General features: G+C 36.7%; 1 protein-coding gene and 1 pseudogene across 8 annotated transcripts in view; one reads left to right on the plus strand and one right to left on the minus strand.

The window, feature by feature from the left end:
- Positions 1-14,181, minus strand: part of PPP6R3 (protein phosphatase 6 regulatory subunit 3) — a 201,272-nt gene that overhangs the window by 165,311 nt on the left and 21,780 nt on the right. The gene's annotated exons all lie outside the window — the stretch shown is intronic.
- LOC143646501 (low molecular weight phosphotyrosine protein phosphatase pseudogene) lies at positions 7,770-8,237 on the plus strand (annotated as a pseudogene).

Genomic DNA, 14,181 nt, shown 5'->3' on the forward strand with positions numbered 1-14,181 from the left:
AACAGGCGGAGTTCTCGCCTGTCATGCCAGAGACTCAGGTTCAATTCCCAGTGTTTGCCCAAGCCAAAAAAATCAAAAATAAAAAAATGATGTGGTCAAGCCCTGGCACCGTGCAATGCCACCCTGACCAAAAGGGGGAAAACGGTAACAAATCAGGTATCAGTGGCTAAGAAAGTTCAAACAGAGTAGAGAAGCTACTCTGGAGGTCACTCTTACGCAAGCTTCAGTTAGACATTGCTACCTATCATAACTTGCCAAACTCCAACCAAAACCATTCCTGTCAATCCTAAAGAATACCTAGGGCATTATATAAGATTCTACATAGGTTCCATAAACTAGAGTAACCTTCCAGAAACCTACACCCTCCAGATGGGTCCCTGGACCTGATAAGTCCTGAAATGCAGAGGGGTCAGGCTCTCCAGGACATCAAATAGTTCCATCCCCCTATTCCATATTATCGGCAGCCCCTTCCAACATGAAATATTTCAAATGGCAATAGCCCAAATACCCCTAAAGAGTAGGAGAAAGATCAAAGGTGATGGTAGAGTTAAACAGAAAAAGGTAGGGTTTAACAAATGAGTATGAATGTGGAATCATTGTATTGATATTTATTTTAGTCTCCAGTACCTTAGTGCAGCTAGAAGTAAAAACCTAAAATTGTGGAACTGTAACCTATACCCAAACTCTGAAATCTGTTCTACAACTGTTGTGATGTACTTCGAAATGTATTGCTTTTTTGTGCATGTTACTTTCCACAAAAAAGAAAAAGAGAGAAGGAGGAGTATAACAAAGAAGACAGGACTTAAATGAGTGGTCTCCAGTGTCTTGGAGTAGCTAGAAGAAAAAAATAAAAAATCATGTAACTGTAACCCATACCAAATTTTAAAATCTGTTCTATAAGTATTTGTTAAAATGTACTTGGAAATGTATTGCTTTTTTGTTTATATGTTGTATTTCACAATAAAAAATTTTTTTAATAAATTTGTTTTAAAACGATGTGGTCAAATCCTGCAGCCCCTCTCTGAGTAAGGGGTCTTCCCTTGAACTCCAGAGGATCAGACCCATGTTTACATTCTGTTCTCCTGTACCTGTCCCTGGCCTGTGTGGCTCTTTAAGGAAACAGAAAAGGACCTGCTGTTGTACCTGGAGAAAAAAAAATGATGTGATCAAACTTCTTAAGAAAAAAAGGAGTGAATCTTCATGACCTTGGGCTAGACAAAGCCTTCTTAAATATGACAGCAAAAGCACAAGCACAAAAGAAAATACAGATAAACCGGACTTTCTCAAATTAAAACTTTTTCCACCTCTGTGAACAAATTCAGAAAGTAAAGACAACCCATAGAATGGGAAAAAAATATCTGCAAATCATAAATATGATAGAAATTTACATTCATAATATATAGAGAATTCTTATAATTCAGTTACAACAATAGAAATAATAATTAAAAATAGGTAAAGAAGATATACAAATGGACAATAAGCACATGAAGAAATCCTCAATGTCATTAGCCAATAGAGAAATGCAAATCAAAACCACAATGAGCTAGTCCTTCATACCAACTAGAGTAGCTATAATCAAAAAGACACACAATAACAAGTGTTGGCATGATTATGGAGAAACTGGAAACCTCATACTGATGGTGGGAACGTAAAATGGTGTAGCTGCTTCAGAAACCAGTCTGACATTTCCTCAAAAGGTTAAACAATAAGTTACCACATGACCCAGTAATTACACTCTTAGAGAAACGAAACAAGAGAAATGAGAACATATGCCCACGTAAAATCTTGTACATGGATGTTCAGCATTATTCTCAATAACCAAAAAGTGAAACCACTCAAAAGTCCATCAACTGATAAATGAATAATAAAATGTGATATATCCATACAATGGAACAGCATTTGGCAAAAAAGAAATAAAGTAGTTTGAAATGCTAATGAAAGCGAGGGGTAAGGGGTATGGTATATATAATCTTTTTTTTTTCTGTTTTCATTTTATTTCTCTTCCTATTGTCTTTTTATTTCTTTTTCTGAATTGATGCAAATGTTCTAAGAAATGATGAATATGCAATTAAGTGATGATATTGTGAATTACTGATTATAAATGTTAATGTTTTAGTTCGTTTGTTAAATTTTTTTAATTAATAAATTTAAAAAAAAAGAAATAAAGCACTGATACATGCCACAACAGATGAATTTTTAAAACATCATGCTGTGATAAAGTCAGTCACAAAAGACCGTATACTGTATGATTTCACTTATATGAAATATTCAGATTAGGCAAATCCTATAGAAAAAGAATGCAGATTTGTGGTTTCCAGGGCTGGAGGTGCTGGAAGGAAAAAAGGAATGATCATTAAAGAGTACTGAATTTCTTTTTGGAGTGAGGAAAAGTGAATGTGATGATACTTGTACAACTCTGTGAATATACTATAAAACCATTAAACCGTATACTTTAGATGACTGAATCATATATGTGAATTAAATCTCAATAAGACTATTCTAAAAAATGATGTGGTCTACATGTGCAAAGGAAAGTGCTAAGAAAAAGGCGTTTTTTAAAGTTTTTAGCATCTATACTTTGCTGTACCAAGTGTATTCACATACATTTTCGTTTGAACCTAACAACAATTGTATTAAGTTATATCATTTTGTTTTACAAATAAAAAAATCTGAGGTGAAGAAACATAAGTAACCGCTCCAGGACACCAAGTCCAGAAGTGGCTAGGCCAAGACACAAAAATGCCATGCTCCTTCCACACTGCTGAGGACTCCCAGATTGTTACAAGTAAATCTTATGTTGCTTGAAGAATTAAAACAACAGCTGCTACTATTTATGGAGGACACTCATGTGCCAAGAAGATCGTTAAATATTTTTGTACCCAGGACTTAGCAGACACTCAAATATTTGCTGAATAAATCTCATTTATTTCTCACAACTCCAACTATAGTTGAAAACACTGACAAAGAAATTTAACTTGCCCACCATTATATTGTAATAAGCTTATCTGATATAAAATTTTATTTTCAGGGTTTGTTATGAGCATACTTTTTTCAATATGATAGGGGAGAGGATAAAACAGATAAGATGGGGTGCAAGGGTAGTTTAGTGGTAGAATTCTCACCTGCCATACAGAGACTGGGGTTTGATTCCTGACCCATGCACTCTGCACCCCATCCCACACCCCCAAAATTAAACAAATGGTGCTGCAATAACAGGATACTCATATGGAAAAAGAACAAAACATGACCTCCCATCATACAGCATTTAAAAAAACCAAAAGCAGTTAAGAGAACAACAGTGAAAATTTTTTAAAAGTACAGAAATTATAATATGAGAAAGTCCCTTCAAAATATGGAGGGGGATAAATGCCAAAGACCAGAGGGCAATTTTTTAGATTATACAATGCCCCATAGAGAGCGAAAGAGATAGAAATCTAATGGTCAAAAGATCTCATAAGAAGAAACTCATTCAAGAAACTAAAACATAAACCAACATAGGAAAACTGTTCAGCGTGACTAATTTTTTAAATGAAAAATCCAAAAAGAATTCATTTATACTCAGTGAATTAGCAAACAAAAAATAATTAAGTCTAGTTAACATTAGAGGATTATGGAAAAACTAAGCACATTCATCCACTATGGATAAACGGGTGCCAGCTTTTTAATGAGCAGTATGATAACATACAAAATTAATTAAAAGGACAATATTTTTATTAGATAACCTTATGTTAAATACACTGAGAAGAAATTTATCAAAAAGTGGAGAAATTATTTGTACAAACGGTAACAGTAAGAGTGATTAGTTAACCACAATCCATAGCCATAAATGCTATTAACTTTACAAGAACTATCATCCAATGCTCATAACTACATCATTCCTACTCCTACCGTACAAGAGAGGAAACAGAACGCAGGAGAGCAAACAAGTGCTGAGATTCAAGCTCATTAGCATTTAAGCCCTACATTAGTAGGGCTGTGACTGAATGTGAGTGGAAATGCCCGGCAGGTATCTGGAATTCAACAGAAAATCTGGGCTAGAGAGACTTGAGCATCATTAGCACACACATGAAAGTTTAGCCATGAAACAGATTACCCAAGAGAGCATGTGGAAAATCAGAAGTGTTAAAACACAGAATCTGATAGAGGTCTCGAAGAAAAATTTTAAATGAGGGGCCAAGGAAGGTAGGAAGAAAACCAAGGAAATGCAGTACTACAGAACCTGTAAATACTACAAAAAAAAAATACTGGATTTCACTACCAGAAAGATCTAAGCATAAAATTGTATGCTTTGAACATCTTTGTATAGCTCATGCATAAGCAGTCAAAAATAGTTGCTGGATAACTGTTCGTTTATAGTAGAGCTTAAAAGCAATGCCATATATGTCAAATCTCATTTGAAAGATAGAGAAAACAGAAAAGGTTACTTCCTGTTACTCAATCAGCTGTTCTTTACATGCAAGGAGAAAAATGCAAAAACGAAAAAAGGTTATATCTAAATAGGTATTCTATCTATTTCTGCACTAAACTCTATACTTCTATACAGCCTTCTAAGAACAGAGCCCTTTATTATATTAAACCAAAGGCCAGATGAATTGTTTTTTATAACAAAAAAAACTAAAAGCCCACTGTGCTGGTTTGAACTTTATGTACCCCAGAAAAGCCAAATTCTTTAATCTTCATTCAATATTGCTGGGTGGTAGCTTTCTGTGTTTGTCCAAGGGGATGTGATCCACCCAACTGTGGTTAGTAACTTTTGATTAGATGGTTTCCATAGAGATGTGTCTCCACCCAATCTAGGTGTGGTTGCTTACTTGAGCACTTAAAGAGGGAACCACTTTGGAAAAAGCTTCAGAGACAGAAGAACCCATGTAACCACAGACCTTCGAAGAGGAAAGAAGATGTCCCCAGGGGAGCTTCATGAAACAAGAAACCTGGAGAGAAAACTAGCAGACTTCACCATGTTCACCATGTGTCCTTCCAGTTCAGAGAGAAACCCTGAACATCATCAGCCTTCTTGAACGAAGGTATCTTTCCCTGGATGTCTTAGATTGGACAGTCTTATAGCGTTGCTTTAATTTGGACATCTTCATGGCCTTAGAACATGTAACTTGCAACTTAATAAATTCCCCTTTTTAAAAGCCATTCCATTTCTGGTATATCACATTCCAGCAGCTTGCAAACTAGAACACCCAATGATATGGAAAATGACTAAATAAAATTAAGTACATTTTTGCTATTCAGGAATTAAAAAGAATGAGGTAGAACTTTATGTACTACATGGCAGTATAAGTGAAAAGTGTTGAATGAACAAAATGTAGAACTGTATGGTGCTTTTTATGTAAAAATACGCATATCCCACACTATATATTTCCTATACACACATATATAAGTATTTAAATAATTGGGAAAAAAATCAAGAAGGTATAAAACTTTTTCTTCCCCACCCTCAATAACGTGGAAGCTGGACACCAAAAGAGTACTTCAGAATAAGAGAAAATACTAGCAACATAAAAATAAAACAGACTAAATACTTCTGCCAACATGAGGAGTACTTTAGGTACAAAACACCTTGAAATTTTGGATCCAATATTAAAACATATCGTAAAGTGCAAAGAAGGAGCAACAACAACAAGGAGAAAATTGTCAGTCACCTCCATCCCCACCCCAAAAGGTTTAACCAAAAGCTAAACTCCACAATGGACTATTATCTGTTTTGTTCCCTGATAATACCAAGTGCCAAGAACAGTGCCTAGAACACAGTAGTAGGAGGGCAATAAATATCTGTTGAACACTGACTCTGAAAATCCTGAGGGTATCTGAGCATCCTCTTAAAAGCTAGTAAATGGTGGAGAAAGACTGTGACTATATAGTCAAAAATAACTAACGCAAGAGGAAACAGGCTTTCAGAACAAACAAAAATCAGAGCTTTCAGAACAAACACACAAACACTGGTATTAACTACACACTATATGGCCAGTATATGTGGAGAAATTACACAGTATAGAAAGTATACTTAATGAAGAGACAACCAGTAAAGAACAAGCAGACTTGATGAAGAACCAGATAGACAAAACACATCAAAGTGAAAAAAAAAAACATGACAGAGTTCCAGTAAGATGGCAGAATAGGATAGGCTGAGTTCACCCCTGTTCCATGGAACTAGAAAAGTGACAAAAAAAAAAAAAAACCCAGGACCGCGACAGCAGTTTCCAAGGTGCAAGTGACCTGAGAGGGTCTTCTACATTGTTCAGGGAGATCCTGGATGAAAAAGCAGAGATACTGGGATAGAGAGAATGTGGTGAGTGTGTGACTCCACCAGGGACAAGAGATAGCACCCAAGAAAAGTGCCTGCCCCCACAGGTAGCTTGGGAGATTAGCCCCCTCAGCTCTGCAGCTGGGAGCTCCCTTGAGGAACTCAGAACCCAGCAGACTTCCTTTCCCTATGCAAAGAGACCATCCACTAGTACACAGACCCTACTGCTCGCCTTTCCATACTGAGGCCAAGAGCCCTCAGGAGTGCATGGACGGAGAGGCGGGAGCAAGAAAGCAAGCCGTGCCACACATCTCTGTGCTGCTCTGCTGCGCCCCAACACGGGCAGTTGTAACATCCAGTCCCACAGCCCAAGGTCAATCCAAAGACCCATCAGGCCCACAGGTGAAATCACAACTGAGGTACACACTGCCCTGCCCCAACCCCAGGTTGGCAGCTTTCAGCATGCACGAGGACCAGTGGACTTAGCTGGGATTGCACCCAGTCTTCATCCAGCTGAGCCAGCTGCTACAGTCAGGGAGAAGCTGGACTGAGGAGAAGGGGGCCAAGAGTGCCATCTACTGGGAAGAAATAAGAAGGGCAGTCTGGCAAACTGCCTCTGCCTAGATCCTCAAATAGAGTTGCATCCCCTGCATAAGGTCCCGGCCTTGGTTTGACAGGGATTACTGAAAAACCAAGTGCAAAAGGAGACCTTCAATGCAAACTCAAGCAAATGCAAAACCTTAGACAACTAAGGCAAATCGATTCCCAAACTAACCCTATCAAGATAATCAAATGCCTAGAAGCCAAGAGAAAATCACAAAGCTTATGAAGATGCAGGCAGACAGGGTCCAGCCAAATGACCAAATCAAGACACAGGAGGAGACACAGAATTTAGAATTAATCAAGGATGTTCATACAAATCTCATATATAAATTCAATTGGTTGGCTCATGACGTAAAAGATGTCAAGAAGACATCAGATGATCATAAAGAAAAATTTGAAAGAATAAGCAGAAAAATGCAGCTCTCAGAGACGAAAGATACTGTAAACCAAATAAAAATATACTAGAGACAAACAACAGCAGATGTGAAGGGGCAGAAGAAAGAGTAAGTGAACAAGAGGACAGGACAACTGAATTTGAAGAATAGCAAAAAAGATGGAAAAACTGGAATTGGATCATAATATGCAAAGACATAAATATGCAAATCAAAGAAGCCAAAAGAACTCCAAACAGAATAAATCCAAATAGGATTACTTGAAAACATATTAATCAGTCTGTCAAATGCTGAAGAGAAGCAAAAAGTCCTAAAAGTAGCAAAAGAAAAGTGACTCACCATACACAACAGAAATCACCTAAGACTGAGTTTGAACTACTCAACAGGCACCATGGAAGTGAGACAACGGGGTATAATATATTTAAGATTCTGAAAGAGAAAGACTTTCAGGCTAGAATTATTTAACCAGCTAAACTGTCCTTCAAAGCAAGAGAGAAGTCTCACTCTGTGCCTCTCTTTGCACTTGAGAAAATGGCAGTGCAGCCACCCAAGTCTGTGCCGTCTGTATGTCTGCGTAACATTTGTTGGTCACCCATTGTAGAAGCAGTTTTCAGAAAACTTTTAACTCACCAAAATATTTCAGATAACTGGAGGATAAAGAGTGCCACAATATCCAATTATGAGATGGGAAACCCTCCAGACTGAGAGCAAAACTGCATAAAGAAGCATGATAATCCTATAAATCACACCACCCAGCACAATACCAAAGAAGACTTTGCCACATTTGATTATATTCTGTGTACGGATGAAAGCAATCTGAGAGATGTGAAAAGAAAAGGTAATGAAGTTAAAAACTGCAAAGCAAAAAATGAACTACTTTTGCCCCACAAAAACAACTTATTCTTGAAGATCCCTATTATGGGAATGACTCCGATTTTAAAACTGTGTGCTAGCAGTATGCTAGGTGCTGCAAAGCATTTCTGGAGTAGTCATACTACAGCTGCATCCATTCACTACTGAAGGCCAACAACAATTTACATCTACACAGTGATGTTCTAGGTTTTGTAGTCAATCAGTGTGTTAAAACTTTCATGTTTCATAGCTCAAGGCACAACTGTTTTTCGATAGACTTACTGTTTCTTAAAAAATAATTGTAGATGGAAATCAATATTGTGTTTTGCAGGAGAATTAATAAAAGTCTTTGATTCAGACAGCTTATGGGGTACATTAAATGTTGGGCCTCTTCTCATGTCCCAATTAGAAAAACAGTGGATCAAACAAAATAGAAAAACCACAAAATATGTTTCGTGGGTTTTGTAACAATCATTTCTTCTCAGTGTTTAACTTTAAGATACTATCCAGCGACTGCTAGCCTTCTAATATGCTTAATTATGATCTTAATAAATAATTAAAACATCACTTTCAGGCCCAAGTCAATATCTGAGCCCCCTGAGGCTTTTAAATAATCTACCTCCTTTTTAACCCGACATGTATAAATGTATGGACAAATGTCCTCTATTCGCCCATACTACCTCATTTTCTTACCCCAGGGCCTTTTACTGAATTATATACCCCCACAGTCATAGGAGTTCACAATCTTGATTTCAAGTATTTGATTCACACATACCCAGAGTGCACACTTGTATGTTAAAAGGACAGGAAAGATAATTTGTGGTGTAAATCTTTAGCATTAATCTTAACTTTTTCTTTAGTTTATTTCATGAGGAAATCAACTTTTGCCCCCATTTGGACCACTTTGCCTCTGAAAATTTCATTATATCCAGAAAGGACACTGTATGCTATTTTATCTTATGCTCACAAATGCGTCTGCTTTATATGCACATATAACCCAAATGTCAAATATCATAACTGACTAATATGGAGGAAAAAAGTTTAAAAAGCTGTAAAAAGAGAATTTCATTTTGCTGAAGTCCTTACATAATGTTGCATTCTTTTATCAGCATTTCATTTACACGTAGCTGCTGTGTACTTTAAGATAACTGTAATTTCAAGTTCACTAGGACATATATCAGAAAAGGTTGTTTTCAAAATAAATTAAGGAATATGAAAACACAGCTGAGTTTTTTTAAAGAAGTGAAGGAGAGGTTACAATTTTCACAGACAAACAAAGGCTGGGAAAATTTCTCAACAAGAGAACTTTCCTACAAGAAATGCTAAAGGGAGTTCTATCAGAAAAAAAAAAAAAAAAACACGAGGGAGGTCTGGAGGAGGGCATAGAACTGAAGATTATCAGTTTCTCTAGTGCCCACAGAACATTCTGCCAGAAAGATCACATGCTGGAGCGCATAACATGTCTTAATAAATTTAAAATAACTAAAATTATTCAAAGCACCTTCTCTGTTTACAACGGATTGAAGCTGGAAACCAATAACCACCAAAGAACCAGAACCCTCACAAATACATGGAAATCAAACAGCATACTCTTAAACAATCAGTGGGCAAAGAAAAAATTGCAAGGAAATTCATAAACACCTGGAGATGAATGAAAATGAAAATACAACATGTTAGAACTTACAGGATGTGGCAAAGACAATGCTGAGAGGGAAACGTATTTGCCCTAAATGCCTATGTTTAAAAGAAGTATGAGCAAAAATCAAGGACTTAACCGGTCACCTGGAAGAGCTAAAGAAAGAACAGCAAAGTAATCCTAAAAGACAAAGATTAAAGCAGAAATAAATGAACTGGAGAACAAAAAAACCACTAAGAATCAATCAAACCAAAAGTTGGTTCTTAGAGAAAACTGATGGATCCCTAGCTAGACTGACAAAGAAAAAACGAGAGAGGACGCAAATAAAACTAGAAATGAGTGGAGGGATGTTACCATGGAAGAAATAAAAAGAAAAAAAAAATCTTAAGAATTCAAGCTGGTTGGGAATGAGGTAAATCAAAATACAGGGTAAAAGACAACAGTTTATATACTCTAGACCTTCATCTATTATATCAGACCAAAGACAGGTTTGCCTACTATACCAGAACAAAAACAGGTTTATCACTTCTAGAACCTAGACTTTCTATAATACATAATCTAAATTAATCTCTCTGAATAGATCATTTAAACAATCCAAACTACTGGAGTCCAGAACAGGAACAAAGCCTTTTAATTCTGTATACCTTAATGTAATACCAGAAAACATCTCAGACAATGGTGGGCTCATAATTAAAAAGTACTGGTGGAGTCCCCTGAGGGTCCGAAGAGGGGAGGTGTGGAATGGAACTATTAAACTTTCCCATTTGGGACACACCAGGTATCCAATCAACTATTGGGGATTCCCAAGAAAATGGGCCAGGCCCTTGATTTTGAGGCTTGCCCTTATGAAACTTTTTTCTGTAGTGAAGAAGCTAAGACTACCCATAATGAGACCTAAGAGGTGCTGTCAGGAAACCTCTTTTGTTGCTCAAATGTGGTCTCTCTCTCTCTCTCTAAGCCCAACTCTGCAAGGAAAATGATTTCCCTGTCTCCTACCTGGGAAATGACATTCAGGGGTGAAAACTTCCATGACAACGTGAGGCATGACTCCAGACATAAGTCTGGCCCTGGGACCATGGGATTGACAAAGCCCTCCTGAATAAAAGGGGGAAAAGAAGTACAATAAAATAAGGCTTCAGTGGCTAAAAAAGATCAAAAAGAGTCAAGAGGCTATTATGGAGCCTACTCTGGAGGCTACTCGCATGCAATAACAATTAGATAGTGCTAAGTTCCAAGGTTTGCTAACCCCAAATCAACATCACTCCTTTAGAGTCTTGAGAACACCTAGGGCTTGAACTAAGACTCTACAAAAGTTTCATGTACCAAGTTTGCTTTCCTGGAACTTATAATTTGCAGTGGGCTCCTAAAACAGATAAACCCTGAAACCTAGAGGGACTAGACTCTCCAAGATTATCAATTAATTACAGCCCCCTATCCTTTAAGTGCAGACATCCCTTCTCAATATAAAAAGTCAGAACACGCACTGCCTAAAGATCCTTGTAGATCAGGAGAAAGATTAAAGGAAAAGGAGGAGTTACAATAGAAAACATAGGATTTAACAACCAAGTATGACTGCTGACTCATTATATTAAAATTCCTTCCAGCCTCCAATGTTTTGGAGCAGCTAGAAGGAAAAATCTGAAATAGTAGAATGGTAACCCATAACAAACTCTGAAATCTGTTCTGTAACTACCTGTTGAGGTGTACTTGAAAATTATGGCTTTTTCTTTTTTGTTTTATATGCTTGCTATATTTCACAATTAAAAAACATTTTAAAAATCATAAAAGGATCTATAAACAGCTATATGCCAACAAACCAGACAAATTAGATGAAATGGACAAACTCTTAGAACACACAAACAACCTACACTGACTTGAGAAGAAACATGAAATCTCAACAAATAAGTAAAGAGATTCAATCAGCCATCACAGATGTTCCTACAAAGAAAAGCTCAGGGCCAGATGGTTTCATAGGGGAATTTTATCAAACATTCTAGAAAGAACTAACACCAATCCTGCTCAGTCTTCCAAAAAATTAAGGGAAAAAGAACACTACCTAACTCATTTTATACAGCTAACATCATTCTAATACCAAAACTGAATAAAGACGCTACAACAAAGAAAACTACAGGCCAATTTCCCTAATGTAATGAATTCTCTAATCTGTAATGAATACAAATGCAAAAATTCTCAAAAAGAATACTACCAAATTGAATCCAATGACAGATTAAAAGATAACCCCCCAAGTAGGGTTTATACCAGGAATGCAAGGGTGTGGTTCAATTCAAGAAAATCAATCAATGTAATACAGCACATTAACAAACTGAAAGGGAAAAAGTCACTGATATCTCGATTGATGCTGAAAGAGCATTCAAAAAAATTCAGCATTCTTTTCTGATTTAAAAAAAAAACACTTCAAAAGACAGGAATAGAAGGAAAGTTCCTTAACATGATAAAAGGGTATATATGAAAACCCCATAGCCAGCACTGTACTTAACAGGGGGAGACTGAAAGCCGTCCCCCCAAGATCAGGAACGAGACAAGGATGCCTTCTGTCACCACTGTTACTCAATATTGTACCAGAAGATCTAGCTAGAGCAATCAGCAAGGAAAAAGAAATAAAAGGCATTCAATTCAGAAAGAAGGAAGTAAAACTTTCATTATTTGCAGGTGACATGATACTATACCTAGAAAATCCTAAGAAAACTACGACAAAGCTCCCTGAGCTAGTAAGTTCAGCAAAGGGGCAGGATACAAGATTAATTTGCAAAAATCAGTAATGTTTCTATACACAAGCAATGACCTGAGGAGACAACTAAAGAAAATTCCATTCAAAACAGCAGCTAAAAGAATCAAGTATCTAGAAATAAACTTAACCAGGGATGTAAAGGACCTGTACACAGAAAACTACAAACATTGCTAAAGAAATCAAAGAAGATCTAAATAGATGGAAAGACGTGTCCTGCTCATGGACAGGAAGGTTAAATGTAGTTAAAATGTCAATTCTACCCACACTGATAGACAGATTCAACAAAATACCAATCAAAATTCCAACAACCTATTTTGAAGACTTGGAAAAGCTACTTATCAAATTCAATTGGAAAGGAAAGAGACCTTGAATAGCTAAAAATATTCTAAAAACATTAGTATAAACAATCTTTATACTAGTAAAAACAATACTAGTATAAACAATAAAAACAGCATGGTACTGGCACAAAGATATAAGTATTGAACAATGGAATCGAATCAACAGTGCAGAAATAAGACCATCAAATCTATGGTCAACTGAACTTTAACAAGGCCCCCAAGTCTACCGAACAGGGACAAAATAGTCTTCTCAATAAATGGGCATGGGAGAACTGACTACCATTAGCCAAAAGAGTGGAAGAGGACTCTTACCTTACACCCCACACAAAAGTTAACTCAAAGTGGATCAAAGACCTAGATATAAGAGGCTGTAACATAAAACTCCTAAAAGAAAATACAGGGAAACATGTTCAAGACCTAGTATTAGGAGGTAACTTCTTAAACTTTTACACCCAAAGCACAACAAATGAAAAAAACAGATAAATAGGAACTCTTCAAAATCATACTTCTGTGCCTCAAAGGACTTGGCAAAGAGGCAGCCAACTCAATGGGAGAAAATACTTGGAAATCACATATCAGATAGGGGTTTGATATCCTGTATACATAAAGAAAGCATACAAGTCAACAACAAACAACCCAATTATAAAATGGGTTAAAGATACAAAAAGGCATTTTTCTGAAGAGAAAATACAGATGGCTAAAAAGCACATGAAGAAATGCTCATTTTGATTAGCAATAAGAATAACGCAAATCAAGACTAAAATGAGAAATTACCTCACACCTATAAGAATGGCTACTATTACAACTGGCCAAACCGCAAGCAAAACCATTCCTCTTAACCCTAAAGAACACCTAAGGCTCTAAGAGTCTATAAAAGTTTCACACACTAAGATTACTTTCCCGAAAACTACAACCTGCAGATGGGTTCACAGGCCAGATAAACCTTAAAACCCAGAGGGGCCAGCCTCTCCAAGAACATCAACTAGTTCTACCCCCTCATCCCATACTGTTGACACCCCTTTCCAATATGAAAAAGTCAAAATGGGTAGAGCCTAAACATCCCTGAAGACTGGGAGAAGGATCAAAGGAGGAGGAGGAGGAGTTATAACAGAGAGGACAGAATTTTACAAACAAGTATGAATGCTAAATCATTAAACTGATATTTCTTTTAGTCTCCAATGTCTTGGAGCAGCTAGAAGGAAAAACCGAATACTGTCAAACCGTAATCCATACCAAACTCCGAATCTATTTTATAACTACTTGTTACAATGTATAATAAATACTGTTTAAAAAAAAAAAGAATGGCTGCTATTAAACAAAAAACTACAAGTTGGAGAGGATATGGAGAAATTAGAACA

This window comes from Tamandua tetradactyla, chromosome 9 (assembly GCF_023851605.1).
Source record: "Tamandua tetradactyla isolate mTamTet1 chromosome 9, mTamTet1.pri, whole genome shotgun sequence".
Classification (NCBI taxonomy): domain Eukaryota; kingdom Metazoa; phylum Chordata; class Mammalia; order Pilosa; family Myrmecophagidae; genus Tamandua; species Tamandua tetradactyla.